At 41.6% G+C, this 17,378-nt stretch overlaps 1 pseudogene; it reads left to right on the forward strand.

The window, feature by feature from the left end:
• LOC149980716 (atrial natriuretic peptide receptor 2-like) overlaps positions 1-17,040 on the forward strand; it is a 62,067-nt pseudogene extending 45,027 nt beyond the window's left edge.
• The last annotated feature ends 338 nt before the right edge of the window (positions 17,041-17,378 follow it).

A 17,378-nucleotide genomic window follows, 5' to 3' on the forward strand; every position in this document is an offset into this window, starting at 1 on the left:
ACGGTGAGACGCACACACACACACACACACACACACACACACACACACACACACACACACACACACACACACACACACACACACACACATACACACACACACACACACAGTGACAGTAAAGACAGTAAGGGGTGTTAGCCTGGTGACAGTAAAGACAGTAAGGGGTGTTAGCCTGGTGACAGTAAAGACAGTAAGGGGTGTTAGCCTGGTGACAGTAAAGACAGTAAGGGGTGTTAGACTGGTGACTGTAAAGATCTGGGTCCTTCCACTCATAGAGTTCCTTTTCCGTCGCTTTGGTATTAATGGTGCACCAATATTGCATTTTGAAAAGCCTGTTATATTAAATGCGGTGACCTTTAATATAGGCCACATGTTTTATATGGATAAAGACTCGCTGAAGTGCAAATCCAGTGAAGATTTGGCCTTGTGTTTTAGGTTACTGTCCTGCTGAAAGGTGAATTCATCTCCCAGTGTCTGTTGGAAAGCAGACTGAACCAGGTTTTCCTCTGGGATTTAGCTCTATGCCGTTCTTTTTATAACCCCTCAAAACTCCCTAGACTTTGCCGATGACAAGCATACCCATAACATGATGCAGCCACCACCATCATTGAAAATATGGAGAGTTTTACTCAGTGATGTGTTGGATTTGCCCCAAACATATCGGTTTTGTATTCAGGACAATAATTAAATTTCTTTGCCACATTTTTTTTCAGTTTTACTTTGGTGCGTTATTGCAAACAGGATGCATGTTTTGGAATATGTTTATTCTGTACAGGCTTCCTTTTGTTCACTCTGTCATTTAAAATTAGTATTGTGGAGTAACTACAATACTGTTGACACATCCTGAGTTTTTTCTATCACAGCCATTAAACTCTGTTTGTTTTAGGAGCTTCATAGCAAAGTGAGTGATATACATATACACACACTGCTTTCCTGTTTATTAATTAAAAAAAAAAAAATTTAAACAAGTTATTTTTTTCGTTTCACTTTACCAATTTGTGTAACGGAATTCTTTGTCCTCCTCTGACGAGGAGTATGAAATGTCGGACCAATGCGCAGCGAGGTATGTGTTCATGATGATTTATTTTACTGACCACTTGAAAATACAAAATAACAACGTGAAAATAAACGAAAACCTGAAACAGTCCTGTAAGGTAAAACACTAAAACAGAAAATAATCACCCACAAAACACAGGTGAGAAAAGGTTACCTAAGTATGATTCTCAATCAGAGATAACGAACGACACATGTTTCTGATTGAGAACCATACTAGGCCAAACACATAAACACAACATAGAAAAAAGAACATAGACTACCACACCCCAACTCACGCCCTGACCATACTAAAACAAAGACATAACAAAGGAACTAAGGTCAGAATGTGACAATTTGGACTATTTTGTGCATGTCCATTACATGAAATCCAAATTAAAATCAATTTAAATTACAGGTTGTAATGCAACAAAATAGGAAAAACACCAAGGGGGATGAATACATGTGCAAGGCAGAAAGAAGAAATCTTAGATTCTTAGAATCTTAGAATCTTAGAATCTTAGAATCTTAGAATCTTAGAATATTAAAGGGTTCTTTGGCTAATAGGATAATATAGCTGTTCTCCTATGGGGACAGACGAACGTCTGTTCCTTATTTAAAAGGTCAACCCCGTTCCATGACCTGAACTCTCCAGTTAATGCCTAGTTAATTGAATAAAGGTTAAATAAACAAATAAAACATTAAAAAAATATGGTGAAACTTACTTTTTAGATATTTTTGATAAAAGAAACATTGAATATCTTTTAGTGAAATAGTAAAAGATATGATATATAAATATGTAAAATATATAAAAGCAGGTCAGCTGGTGGTACTCTTTAAAACCATTACCTGGTGTTTTGTGGTGGAAAACTGAGCGAGTCGAGCACAACACATCAACCCTGTTACCCACAGATAGACAGGCTAGAAATGTATTTAACAATTAACATGTCTTTTTTTGTACACAACAAAGCTTCCATTTTCCTTGTCACAAGGGGATTCGTGGTTTATTTTTAAGATGAGACTGTCAACTATTAAGGCCACATGTTTCCCAGCCCAAACACTTCGGAACTCTCCGGAACACTTCGGGAAAAATACATTTTGTGACTTTTGTCAACAAGGGTTCTTTCGACTGTTCAGGCAAGCCGAAGTCGTTAGCTGAGGTCTACACCCCCTCGTCGGCGATTGGTCAACAGTTGGGATTCTTCAATTAAGTGCCTGTTGTAAAATTGTGCGACTAAGATCTCCTCTGCAAAAACGTTAAAATTAATGACAGATTTCTTGCGTTTATCGTAGATTAATTCGGACTACTTTGAGCAAGTGGACTAACAGTAGAATTGCCATCTGATTTGCTGCCTCAAAACATGATAGACTGCCTGTCTGTCTGCAATACAGTTACAACAGACAACAACGTTTATACCAACATGTCGATCATGTATCTTGTATGAGAGCTGCATGTAGGCTAATACCCCTCCTGAATAAATAACATGACATCACACTTGAGGCATGTCATTTATAGTTTGAACATGTTGACCAGATCTTTAATGTACAACACAAATTTCTCTCAATGTCAATGAGGGGGAAATGGGAACACTGTAGAGTGGACAGCAGAGTGAGTAGGTAGAGTGGACAGCAGAGTGGACAGTAGAGTGAGTAGGTAGAGTGGACAGCAGAGTGAGTAGGTAGAGTGGACAGCAGAGTGAGTAGGTAGAGTGGACAGCAGAGTGAGTAGGTAGAGTGGACAGCAGAGTGAGTAGGTAGAGTGGACAGCAGAGTGAGTAGGTAGAGTGGACAGCAGAGTGAGTAGGTAGAGTGGACAGCAGAGTGAGTAGGTAGAGTGGACAGCAGAGTGAGTAGGTAGAGTGGACAGCAGAGTGGACAGCAGAGTGAGTAGGCAGAGTGGACAGCAGAGTGAGTAGGTAGAGTGGACAGCAGAGTGGACAGCAGAGTGAGTAGGTAGAGTGGACAGCAGAGTGAGTAGGTAGAGTGGACAGCAGAGTGAGTAGGTAGAGTGGACAGCAGCTACGTAAAAAACAAAATACTACCACTCCGTTACTTTAACAGTCACCTACTATAGTATTTATTTCTTAATTTACTATAGTATTTATTTCTTAATTTACTATAGTATTTATTACTTAATTTACTATAGTATTTATTTATTTACTTACTACGGTATTTATTTATTTACTATAGTATTTATTTATTTACTATAGTATTTATTTATTAATTTACTATAGTATTTATTTATTTACTATAGTATTTATTTATTAATTTACTATAGTATTTATTTATTTATTTACTACAGTATTTATGTATTTACTATAGTATTTATTTATTCATTATAGTATTTATTTATTTACTATAATATTTAGTAATTTACTATAATATTTATTTATTTACTATAATATGTATTTATTTATTTACTACGGTATTTATTTATTTACTATAATATTTATTTATTACAGTATTTATTTATTCATTATAGTATTTATTTATTTACTATAATATTTATTTATTTATTTACTACGGTATTTATTTATTTACTATAGTAGTTATTTATGTATTTATTTACTATAATATTTATTTACTATAGTATTTATTTATTCATTATAGTATTTATTTATTTACTACAGTATTTATTTATTTACTATATTATTTATTTATTTACTATATTATTTATTTATTCATTATAGTATTTATTTATTTACTATAGTATTTATTTATTTATTTATTTACTATAGTATTTATTTATTTATTTATTTACTATAGTATTTATTTATTCATTTATTTATTTATTTACTACAGTATTTATTTATTTATTTATTTACTACAGTATTTATTTAGTCATTATAGTATTTATTTATTTATGTATTTATTTACTACAGTATTTATTTATTTACTATAGTATTTATTTATTTATTTTAGTATTCATTCATTTATTCATGTATTTACAGTAGTATTATTATCCATTTATTTATTTACTGACTGCAGTATTTATTTATTTACTACAGTAAGTATTTATTTACTATAGTATTTATTTATTTACTATAGTATTTATTTATTTATTTTAGTATTCATTCATTTATTCATGTATTTACAGTAGTATTATTATCCATTTATTTATTTACTGACTGCAGTATTTATTTATTTAATCTCTCTCTTGAACATTCAGTAAAATCAAACGTTGTTGTTTTCTTGTTTCGAATTACACTATTTAACTGAACTGAACACACACACACACACACACACACACACACACACACACACACACACACACACACACACACACACACACACACACACACACACACACACACACACACACACACACACACACACACACACACAAACACACACACACACACACACACACACACACACACACACACACACAAACACACACACACACACACACACACACACACACACATACACAAAATAAAGTTGATGTTGTTGTGTGTACTCATCTCTTCTTCTTCAGTGGTTTAAATACCAGAAACAGAGGATGCTTTGGGATGAGAGCTGGATCATTGACTTCAGGCAGATCAAACACGGTACTGCTATAATATATATCAGGCAGATTAAACATGGTACTACTATAATATATATCAGGCAGATTAAACATGGTACTGCTATAATATATATCAGGCAGATTAAACATGGTACTACTATAATATATATCAGGCAGATTAAACATGGTACTACTATAATATATATCAGGCAGATTAAACATGGTACTGCTATACTATTCTATATGTGTCAAATAGATATTAAAACTCTTCTGTATTTTTCAATTTGTTATTTATGTTGATTATATTCTAACACTGTTAACCTCCCTCCCCTCTCTCTCTCTCTCTCTCCTCCCTCCACTCTTTTTCTCTCCTCCCACTCACCCCTCCCCCTGCTCTCCTCTCTTCCCTCCCTCCCTCTCTCTCTCTCTCTCTCTCTCTCTCCTCTCTCCTCCCTCCACTCTTTTTCTCTCCTCCCACTCACCCCTCCCCCTGCTCTCCTCTCTTCCTTCCCTCCCTCTCTCTCTCTCTCTCTCTCTCTCTCTCTCTCTCTCTCTCTCTCTCTCTCTCTCTCTCCTCTCTCCTCCCTCCACTCTTTTTCTCTCCTCCCACTCACCCCTCCCCCTGCTCTCCTCTCTTCCCTCCCTCCCTCTCTCTCTCTCTCTCTCTCTCTCTCCTCTCTCCTCCCTCCACTCTTTTTCTCTCCTCCCACTCACCCCTCCCCCTGCTCTCCTCTCTTCCTTCCCTCCCTCTCTCTCTCTCTCTCTCTCTCTCTCTCTCTCTCTCTCTCTCTCTCTCTCTCTCTCTCTCTCTCTCCTCCCTCCCCCCTCCACTCTATTTCTCTCCTCCTCCCCCCTGCTCTCCTCTCTACTCCCTCTCTCCCTCCCCTCTCTCTCCCTCCCTCCCCTCTCTCTTCTCCCTCCCTCCCTCCCTCCCTCCATCCCTCCCCTCTCTTCTCTCTCTCTACCTCGCTCCCTCCCACCCTCCCTCCCCTCTCTCTCCCTCTCCCTCTCCCTCTCCCTCTCTCTCTCTCTCTCTCTCTCTCTCTCTCTCTCTCTCTCTCTCTCTCTCTCTCTCTCTCCTCCCTCCCTCCCTCCCCTCTCTTCTCTCTCCTCCTCCTGCTCTCCTCTCTCCTCCCTCCCTCTCCTCTCTTCTCTCTCCTCCTCCCCACCAGACCAGATAGCCAGGACTACTATGGGCAGTATCCTGTCTGCCCCTATTGCTAACAGTGATTCCAACGCCAGCTGTGTCACTGCTCTCAGCTCCTGTACAACCCAGGCTAACTCACGCAAACAACTGTTCACACACACCGGGATATAGTGAGTGTGTCTGAAACACACACATACACACACACCGGGACATACTGAGTCTCTGTAACACACACAACCCAGGCTAACTCACGCAAACAACTGTTCACACACACCGGGATATAGTGAGTGTGTCTGAAACACACACATACACACACACCGGAACATACTGAGTCTCTGTAACACACACACACCCACACACATCTTGATCATGCTGTTCTCCTCAGTATAGCTGTATATATTGGTAGTATTTGTATATATTGGTAGTATTTGTATATATTGGTAGTATTTGTATATATTGGTAGTAGTGTATATATTGGTAGTATTTGTATATATTGGTAGTATTGTATATATTGGTAGTATTTGTATATATTGGTAGTATTGTATATATTGGTAGTATTTGTATATATTGGTAGTATTGTATATATTGGTAGTATTTGTATATATTGGTAGTATTGTATATATTGGTAGTATTTGTATATATTGGTAGTATTTGTATATATTGGTAGTATTGTATATACTGGTAGTATTGTAAATATTGGTAGTATTGTATATATTGGCAGTATTGTAAATATTGGTAGTATTGTATATATTGGTAGTATTTCTATATTGGTAGTATTGTATATATTGGTAGTATTTGTATATATTGATAGTATTTGTATATATTGGTAGTATTGTATATATTGGTAGTATTTGTATATATTGGTAGTATTGTATATATTGGTAGTATTGTATATACTGGTAGTATTGTAAATATTGGTAGTATTGTAAATATTGGTAGTATTGTATATATTGGCAGTATTGTACATATTGGTAGTATTGTAAATATTGGTAGTATTGTATATATTGGTAGTATTGTAAATATTGGTAGTATTTGTATATATTGGTAGTATTGTATATAATGGTAGTATTGTATATATTGGTAGTATTGTATATATTGGTAGTTTTTGTATATATTGGTAGTATTGTATATATTGGTAGTATTGTATATATTGGTAGTATTTGTATATATTGGTAGTATTGTATATATTGGTAGTATTGTAAATATTGGTAGTATTGTATATAATGGTAGTATTGTATATATTGGTAGTATTTGTATATATTGGTAGTATTTGTATATATTGGTAGTATTGTATATAATGGTAGTATTGTATATATTGGTAGTTTTTGTATATATTGGTAGTATTGTATATATTGGTAGTATTTGTATATATTGGTAGTATTGTATATATTGGTAGTATTGTATATATTAGTAGTATTTGTATATATTGGTAGTATTGTATATATTGGTAGTATTGTATATACTGGTAGTATTGTAAATATTGGTAGTATTGTATATATTGGTAGTATTTGTATATATTGGTAGTATTGTATATATTGGTAGTATTGTATATACTGGTAGTATTGTAAATATTGGTAGTATTGTATATAATGGTAGTATTGTATATATTGGTAGTATTGTATATATTGGTAGTATTTGTATATATTGGTAGTATTGTATATATTGGTAGTATTTGTATATATTGGTAGTATTGTATGTATTGGTAGTATTGTATATACTGGTAGTATTGTAAATATTGGTAGTATTTGTATATATTGGTAGTATTGTATATATTGGTAGTATTTGTATATATTGGTAGTATTGTATATATTGGTAGTATTTGTATATATTGGTAGTATTGTATATATTGGTAGTATTGTATATATTGGTAGTATTTGTATATATTGGTAGTATTGTATATATTGGTAGTATTTGTATATATTGGTAGTATTGTATGTATTGGTAGTATTGTATATACTGGTAGTATTGTAAATATTGGTAGTATTTGTATATATTGGTAGTATTGTATATATTGGTAGTATTTGTATATATTGGTAGTATTGTATATATTGGTAGTATTTGTATATATTGGTAGTATTGTATATATTGGTAGTATTTGTATATATTGGTAGTATTTGTATATATTGGTAGTATTGTATACACTGGTAGTATTGTAAATATTGGTAGTATTGTATATATTGGCAGTATTGTAAATATTGGTAGTATTGTATATATTGGTAGTATTTCTATATTGGTAGTATTGTATATATTGGTAGTATTTGTATATATTGATAGTATTTGTATATATTGGTAGTATTGTATATATTGGTAGTATTGTATATATTGGTAGTATTTGTATATATTGGTAGTATTGTATATATTGGTAGTATTGTATATATTGGTAGTATTTGTATATATTGGTAGTATTGTATATATTGGTAGTATTGTATATACTGGTAGTATTGTAAATATTGGTAGTATTGTAAATATTGGTAGTATTGTATATATTGGTAGTATTGTATATACTGGTAGTATTGTAAATATTGGTAGTATTGTAAATATTGGTAGTTTTTGTATATATTGGTAGTATTGTATATATTGGTAGTATTTGTATATATTGGTAGTATTGTATATATCGGTAGTATTGTAAATATTGGTGGTATTGTATATATTGGTAGTATTTGTATATATTGGTAGTATTGTATATATTGGTAGTATTGTATATATTGGTAGTATTGTATATACTGGTAGTATTTGTATCCTATAATCATTAGTAGTTCTTATATATCGTATACCTGTTGATTCTACAGTATACATGTTAATCCTATAGTATACCTGTTAATCCTATAGTATACCTGTTAGTCCTATAGTATACCTGTTGATTCTCTAGTAAACCTGTTGGTCCTCTCCTCTAGTGATGGAAGGACGGTGGCCATCAAGCGGATTCAGACCAAGACCTTTTCTCTGTCCAAGACCATCAGACGAGAGGTCAAGCAAGTCAGGTGGGGACAATAGAGGTCAAGCAAGTCAGGTGGGGACAATAGAGGTCAAGCAAGTCAGGTGGGGACAATAGAGGTCAACGGGTCAGGTAGGGACAATAGAGGTCAACAGGTCAGGTGGGGAAAAAGAGGTCATCAGGTCAAGTGGAGACAATAGAGGTCAACAGGTCAGATGGGGTCAATAGAGGTCAACAGGTCAGATGGGGACAATAGAGGTCAACAGGTCAGGTGGGGACAATAGAGGTCAACAAGTCAGGTGGGGACAATAGAGGTCAATAGGTCAGATGGGGACAGTAGAGGTCAACAGGTCAACAGGTCAGGTGGGGACAATAGAGGTCAACAAGTCAGGTGGGGACAATAGAGATCAACAGGTCAACAGGTCAGGTGGGGACAATAGAGGTCAACAGGTCAGGTGGGGACAATAGAGGTCAACAGGTCAGGTGGGGACAATAGAGGTCAACAAGTCAGGTGGGGACAATAGAGGTCAACGGGTCAGGTAGGGACAATAGAGGTCAACAGGTCAGGTGGGGAAAAAGAGGTCATCAGGTCAAGTGGAGACAATAGAGGTCAACAGGTCAGATGGGGTCAATAGAGGTCAACAGGTCAGATGGGGACAATAGAGGTCAACAGGTCAGGTGGGGACAATAGAGGTCAACAAGTCAGGTGGGGACAATAGAGGTCAATAGGTCAGATGGGGACAGTAGAGGTCAACAGGTCAACAGGTCAGGTGGGGACAATAGAGGTCAACAAGTCAGGTGGGGACAATAGAGATCAACAGGTCAACAGGTCAGGTGGGGACAATAGAGGTCAACAGGTCAGGTGGGGACAATAGAGGTCAACAGGTCAGGTGGGGACAATAGAGGTCAACAAGTCAGGTGGGGACAATAGAGGTCAACAGGTTATCAGGACAGTAGAGGTCAACAGGTCATCAGGACAGTAGAGGTCAACAGGTCATCAGGACAGTAGAGGTCAACAGGTCATCAGGACAGTAGAGGTCAACAGGTCATCAGGACAGTATAGGTCAACAGGTCATCAGGACAGTAGAGGTCAACAGGTCATCAGGACAGTAGAGGTCAACAGGTCATCAGGACAGTAGAGGTCAACAGGTCAGATGGGGACAGTAGAGGTCATCAGGACAGTATAGGTCAACAGGTCATCAGGACAGTAGAGGTCAACAGGTCATCAGGACAGTAGAGGTCAACAGGTCATCAGGACAGTAGAGGTCAACAGGTCATCAGGACAGTAGAGGTCAACAGGTCATCAGGACAGTAGAGGTCAACAGGTCATCAGGACAGTAGAGGTCAACAGGTCATCAGGACAGTAGAGGTCAACAGGTCATCAGGACAGTAGAGGTCAACAGGTCATCAGGACAGTAGAGGTCAACAGGTCATCAGGACAGTAGAGGTCAACAGGTCATCAGGACAGTAGAGGTCAACAGGTCATCAGGACAGTAGAGGTCAACAGGTCATCAGGACAGTAGAGGTCAACAGGTCATCAGGACAGTAGAGGTCAATAGGTCATCAGGACAGTAGAGGTCAACAGGTCATCAGGACAGTATTAGTATTACATGTAGCTGGTGGAATGTTATTTATTTAAGTAAAGAAAAGTACTTGAGATCTATAATTTAGATAATAATATGGGAGGACTAGCAAGCTCTCATTTTATATTCTCTAACCTCTGTCCAATAGGGAGCTGGACCACCCGACCCTGTTAGTTCTCTGACCTCTAACCTCTGTCCAATAGGGAACTGGACCACCCGACCCTGTTAGTTCTCTGACCTCTAACCTCTGTCCAATAGGGAACTGGACCACCCGACCCTGTTAGTTCTCTGACCTCTAACCTCTGTCCAATAGGGAGCTGGACCACCCTAACCTGTTAGTTCTCTGACCTCTAACCTCTGTCCAATAGGGAGCTGGACCACCCTAACCTGTTAGTTCTCTGACCTCTAACCTCTGTCCAATAGGGAGCTGGACCACCCTAACCTGTGCAAGTTCTTTGGAGGTTGTGTGGAGATTCCTAACGTAGCCATCATCACAGAGTACTGTCCTAAAGGAAGCCTGAATGATGTCCTGATGAACGATGAGATACCTCTCAACTGGGGATTCAGGTACTGTACACAAACACACACACGCACACGCACACACACACACACACACACACACACCTCTCAACTGGGGATTCAAGTGGATGTCCTAACCCCTGACCTCTTGTGTGGGGGTTCCCTAACCTTTACCCCAGACCCTTGACCCCTGACATCTAACCCTTGACCTCACTGTGTTTGTATTGCAGGTTTCGTGAGCCTGGTTCCTCTCTAGGTTTCTTCCTAGGTTCTGGCCTTTCTAAGGAGTTTTTCCTAGCCACCGTGCTTCTACACCTGCATTGCTTGCTGTTTGGGGTTTTAGGCTGGGTTTCTGTACAGCACTTTGAGATATCAGCTGATGTACGAAGGGCTATATAAATACATTTGATTTGATTTGCAGGTTCTCCTTTGCTACAGATATAGCCCGAGGAATGTCCTACCTCTGACCCTTGACCTCACTGTGTGTTGCAGGTTCTCCTTTGCTACAGATATAGCCCGAGGAATGTCCTACGTCTGACCCTTGACCTCACTGTGTGTTGCAGGTTCTCCTTTGCTACAGATATAGCCAGAGGAATGTCCTACCTCTGACCCTTGACCTCACTGTGTGTTGCAGGTTCTCCTTTGCTACAGATATAGCCAGAGGAATGTCCTACCTCTGACCCTTGACCTCACTGTGTGTTGCAGGTTCTCCTTTGCTACAGATATAGCCAGAGGAATGTCCTACCTCTGACCCTTGACCTCACTGTGTGTTGCAGGTTCTCCTTTGCTACAGATATAGCCAGAGGAATGTCCTACCTCTGACCCTTGACCTCACTGTGTGTTGCAGGTTCTCCTTTGCTACAGATATAGCCAGAGGAATGTCCTACCTCTGACCCTTGACCTCACTGTGTGTTGCAGGTTCTCCTTTGCTACAGATATAGCCCGAGGAATGTCCTACCTCTGACCCTTGACCTCACTGTGTGTTGCAGGTTCTCCTTTGCTACAGATATAGCCCGAGGAATGTCCTACCTCTGACCCTTGACCTCACTGTGTGTTGCAGGTTCTCCTTTGCTACAGATATAGCCCGAGGAATGTCCTACCTCTGACCCTTGACCTCACTGTGTGTTGCAGGTTCTCCTTTGCTACAGATATAGCCAGAGGAATGTCCTACCTCCACCAACACAGGATCTGTCATGGCCGCCTCAAATCACTCAACTGTGTTCTGGATGACCGCTGGGTCTGCAAGATCACTGGTAACCTTTAACCCCTGACCTGTAATAATCCCTAGCCTGTACACTGTAAAACCTGCCCGTCTGGTCTGCAAGATCACTGGTAACCTTTAACCCCTGACCTTTACCCCCTGACCTATAATAATCCCTAGCCTGTACACTGTAAAACCTGCCCGCCTGGTCTGCAACATCCCTGGTAACCTTTAACCCCTGACCTTTACCCTATAATCAATGACCTCACCTCTGACTTTTAACCTAGCCAGGCCTGGGTTCAAATACTATTTGAAGTCATTTCAAACATTTTATCAGTTTTCGATTGAGCTAGACTGGCTTAAAGACCAATATTATAGTCACAAAACTACAACTCCCACCATCTGATCGTCACAAAACTACAACTCCCACCATCTGATAGTCACAAAACTACAACTCCCACCATCTGATTGTCACAAAACTACAACTCCCACCATCTGATCGTCACAAAACTACAACTCCCACCATCTGATAGTCACAAAACTACAACTCCCACCATCTGATAGTCACAAAACTACAACTCCCACCATCTGATAGTCACAAAACTACAACTCCCACCATCTGATAGTCACAAAACTACAACTCCCACCATCTGATAGTCACAAAACTACAACTCCCACCATCTGATAGTCACAAAACTACAACTCCCACCATCTATCACTCTAGGCAAGGTAGAGCAAATGCTGGTCTGAACCTAACCTCTTTCCAGATTACTGTCTGACCATCTATCGAAGGGAGGATGCAGCGGAACCCCTGTCATCCTATCAGATGAGACTGAGAGAGGTGTACACGCCTCCTGAGTGCCAAACATCCAACCAGGAACCGACCCTGCCCGGGGACGTCTTCAGGTGACACACACACACACACACAAACACACACACACACACACACGCACCCACGCACCCACACACACTTTCACTCAAGTATCTATGAACTTGTTGATCTCTTTCCAGCTACTCTATAATTCTGCTGGAGATAGCGACTCGCAGTGACCCTGTCCCGGTAGGTGGATGTTGGAGGAGGAATGTGTGGATGTGTGTGTGTACTGTTTAAGGGGCATGTTGGTGTGTGTTTGTGTGTGTGTGTGTGTGTGCGTGTGTGTGTGTGTTTATGTTTATACTGTTTAAGGGGCATGTATGTGTGTGTTTATGTGTGTGTGTGTGTGTGTGTGTGTGTGTGTGTGTGTACTGTTTAAGGGGCATGTAGGTGTGTGTTTGTGTGTGTGTGTGTGTGTGTGTGTGTTTGTGTGTGTGTGTGTGTACTGTTTAAGGGGCATGTAGGTGTGTGTGTGTACTCTGTGTGTACTGTGTGTGTGTGTGTGTGTTTCTGTTGAGTAGCAAACCGGGCTACCATGTATAATACCAGCTGACAACATTCACCCTCCATTCACCCCCCATTCACCCTCCATTCACCATCCATCACCCCCCATTCACCCTCCATTCACCCCCCATTCATCATCCATTCATCATCCATTCACCCTCCATTCACCCACCATTCATCATCCATTCACCCTCCATTCACCCCCCATTTACCCTCCATTCACCCCCCATTCACCATCCATTTACCCCCCATTTACCCTCCATTCACCCCCATTTACCCTCCATTAATCATCCATTCACCCTCCATTCACCATCCATCACCCCCCATTCACCCTCCATTCACCCCCCATTCACCCTCCATTCACCCCCCATTCACCCTCCATTCACCCACCATTCATCATCCATTCACCCTCCATTCACCCCCATTTACCCTCCATTCACCCCCCATTCACCATCCATTCACCCCCCATGTACCCTCCATTCACCCCCATTTACCCTCCATTCATCATCCATTCACCCTCCATTCACCATCCATCACCCCCCATTCACCCTCCATTCACCCCCCATTCATCATCCATTCATCATCCATTCACCCTCCATTCACCCCCCATTCACCCTCCATTCACCCCCCATTCACCATCCATTCACCCCCCATGTACCCTCCATTCACCCCCATTTACCCTCCATTCATCATCCATTCACCCTCCATTAACCCCCATTCACCCTCCATTTACCCCCATTCACCCTCCATTCACCCCCCATTCACCCTCCATTCACTCCCATTCACACCCCATTTACCCCCATTCACCCACCATTCATCATCCATTCACCCTCCATTCACCCCCCATTTACCCTCCATTCACCCCCCATTCACCATCCATTCACCCCCCATGTACCCTCCATTCATCCCCATTTACCCTCCATTCACCCTCCATTCACCATCCATCACCCCCCATTCACCCTCCATTCACCCCCCATTCATCATCCATTCATCATCCATTCACCTTCCATTCACCCCCCATTCACCCTCCATTCACCCCCCATTCACCATCCATTCACCCCCCATGTACCCTCCATTCACCCCCATTTACCCTCCATTCATCATCCATTCACCCTCCATTAACCCCCATTCACCCTCCATTTACCCCCCATTCACCCTCCATTCACCCCCCATTCACCCTCCATTCACTCCCATTCACACCCCATTTACCCCCATTTACCCCCCATTTACCATCCATTCACCCCCCATTTACCCTCCATTCACCCCCCATTTACCATCCATTCACCCTCCATTCATCATCCATTCACCCTACATTAACCCCCATTCACCCTCCATTCACCCCCCATTTACCCTCCATTCATCATCCATTCACCCTCCATTTACCCTCCATTCACCCCCCATTCACCCCCCATTCACCCTCCATTCATACAAAGTTCCTTTCTATGAACCATTAGTTAGATGTATTTTCACCATCTCTTTCCTTCCCACCCCGTAACTTCCTCCCTCCCTCCCTCCCTCCCCCCCCTCTCCCTCTCCCCTCTCCCTCCCCTTCCCCCTCTCCCTCTCCCTCCCTCTCTCTCTCCCCCTCTCTCTCTCTCCCTCCCCAGGTTGAGGACAGTTCTCTCGAGAGTGCTTGGTGCCCCCCACTCCCAGAACTAATCTCCGGCAAGGCCGACAACACCTGTCCCTGTCCTGCAGAGTACGTGGAGGTACGGAGGGGAAGGGTGCGTGTGTGTGTCCTGCAGAGTACATGGAAGTAAGGAGGTTTATTCCCCGAGTGTCTGATATAGATGACTGTGGGAGTTGTGTGTGTTGTGTGTCCCCTCCGTGTTGCCGTAGCTCATCAGAAGGTGCCGGTCTCATAACCCAGTCCACCGGCCCACCTTCGAGCAGATCAGGAAGTTCGTCTACCGGATCAACCCCAATAAAGTTAGCCCTGTGGACATGATGATGAACCTGGTACGACCTAGAGGCGACATTACAGCAACGTTTACACAACTTTAAAACGACCTTCACACAATGTTACAAAGACGTTCGCACAACCCAGTAGCAACCTTTTCAAAAGTTATCAGAAACTCCACACAATGTTACAACAAACTAACCCCAACCACAACCATGAAACAACCCTTTCAGCCTGTGTGTGTGTGTGTGTGTGTGTGTGTGTGTGTGTGTGTGTGTGTGTGTGTGTGTAGATGGAGAAATACAGTAAGCACCTGGAGGTCCTGGTAGCAGAGAGGACCCAGGATTTGATGCATGAGAAACAGAAGACTGACCGACTGCTCTACAGTACGAACGCCATCTTGGATCTAATCTGTTATCATTCCCCATTGAGTGGAAGCCATTTTGGGGAGAGTTTTTCCTCTGTTGCTCATTGATAGTGTGGTGTGTGTGTGTGTGTGTGTGCAGGTATGCTCCCGAAGCAGGTAGCTGACGATCTGAGGCAGGGGAAACCATTGCAGGCCCAGAGTTATGTGAGCGCTACTGTCTTCTTCAGGTGAGAGAGATAATGAAGGAAGGGAAGGGGGAGACAGAGAGGGAAAGGGGTGAGAGAGAGAGGGGACAGACAGACAGACAGACATACAGACAGACATACAGACAGACAGACAAACAGACAGACAGACAGACAGACAGACAGACAGACAGACAGACAGACAGACAGACAGACAGACAGACAGACAGACAGAGACTAGAATTGAGGACTGAGGCTAACTATATCTCTAATCCTAACTCTAAATCTAACTCTTACCTTTACCTATGATTCTCTCTATACTGTATGTAGTAACATGGCAGGGTTCACCCACCAGTCCAGCACCAGTACTCAGTGTGTGTGTGTGTGTGTGTGTGTGTAGTGACATCGTAGGGTTCACCCACCTCTCCAGCACCAGTACTCCTTACCAAGTGGTCGACTTCCTCAATAAGCTCTACACGACTTTTGATGACATCATTGACAACTATGACGTGTACAAGGTGGAGACCATAGGCGATGCCTGTGAGTATATCACCGTGGTTACAGTAAAACTCCCAGTATATCTGTGTGATGTTAATGTGGGATACCCAGGGAGGATGGGATCTAGCATGCAGATGACTGAATAACAATGTGTGTGTGTGTGTAGACATGGTGGTGTCTGGGATACCCAGGGAGGATGGGATCTAGCATGTAGATGACTGAATAACAATGTGTGTGTGTGTAGACATGGTGGTGTCTGGGATACCCAGGGAGGATGGGATCTAGCATGCAGATGACTGAATAACAATGTGTGTGTGTGTAGACATGGTGGTGTCTGGGATACCCAGGGAGAATGGGATTCAGCACGCAGCAGAGATTTCCAGCATGGCTCTGGACCTGGTCGGAGTGTGTCGGACCTTCAGGATACCACACAAACCCAACACACAACTACAGATACGGGCTGGGATACACTCAGGTAACACACACACACACACACACACACACACACACACAGATACAGGCTGGGATACACTCAGGTAACACACACACACACGCACACACACACACACAACTACAGATACGGGCTGGGATACACTCAGGTAACACACACACACGCACACACACACACTCAGGATTGCACGCATGCAGACACACACCCACCCTCTTGCCCCCCCTCCCTCCCTGCAGGTCCAGTGGTAGCCGGTGTGGTCGGGACCAAGATGCCTCGCTACTGTCTGTTTGGAGACACGGTCAACACCTCCTCTAGGATGGAGTCCACCAGCGAGGGTAATCATGCTAAGGAAGTGTTCCCACAGGGAACATGGGATCTTTATGGCAGTGAGAGTTGATGCTAATGCTAAGGAAGTGTTTTTCCGTGGTGACTTTAGATGGTAATGCTAAGGAAGTGATTCCACAGTGACAATACAGTGAGAGTTGATGCTAACGCTAAGGAAGTGTTTTTCCGTGGTGACTTTAGATGGTAACGCTAAGGAAGTACTTCCACAGGAACAATACGGTCTCAGAGATGGTTTATTTAAGCAATAAGGCAAAAGTGGGTGTGGTGTATGACCAATATACCACAACAAAGGGCTGTTCTGAAGCACGACGCAACGTGGAGTGCCTGGATAC

This window comes from Oncorhynchus mykiss, chromosome 9, assembly GCF_057628025.1.
Source record: "Oncorhynchus mykiss isolate SJ-2025 chromosome 9, ASM5762802v1, whole genome shotgun sequence".
Classification (NCBI taxonomy): domain Eukaryota; kingdom Metazoa; phylum Chordata; class Actinopteri; order Salmoniformes; family Salmonidae; genus Oncorhynchus; species Oncorhynchus mykiss.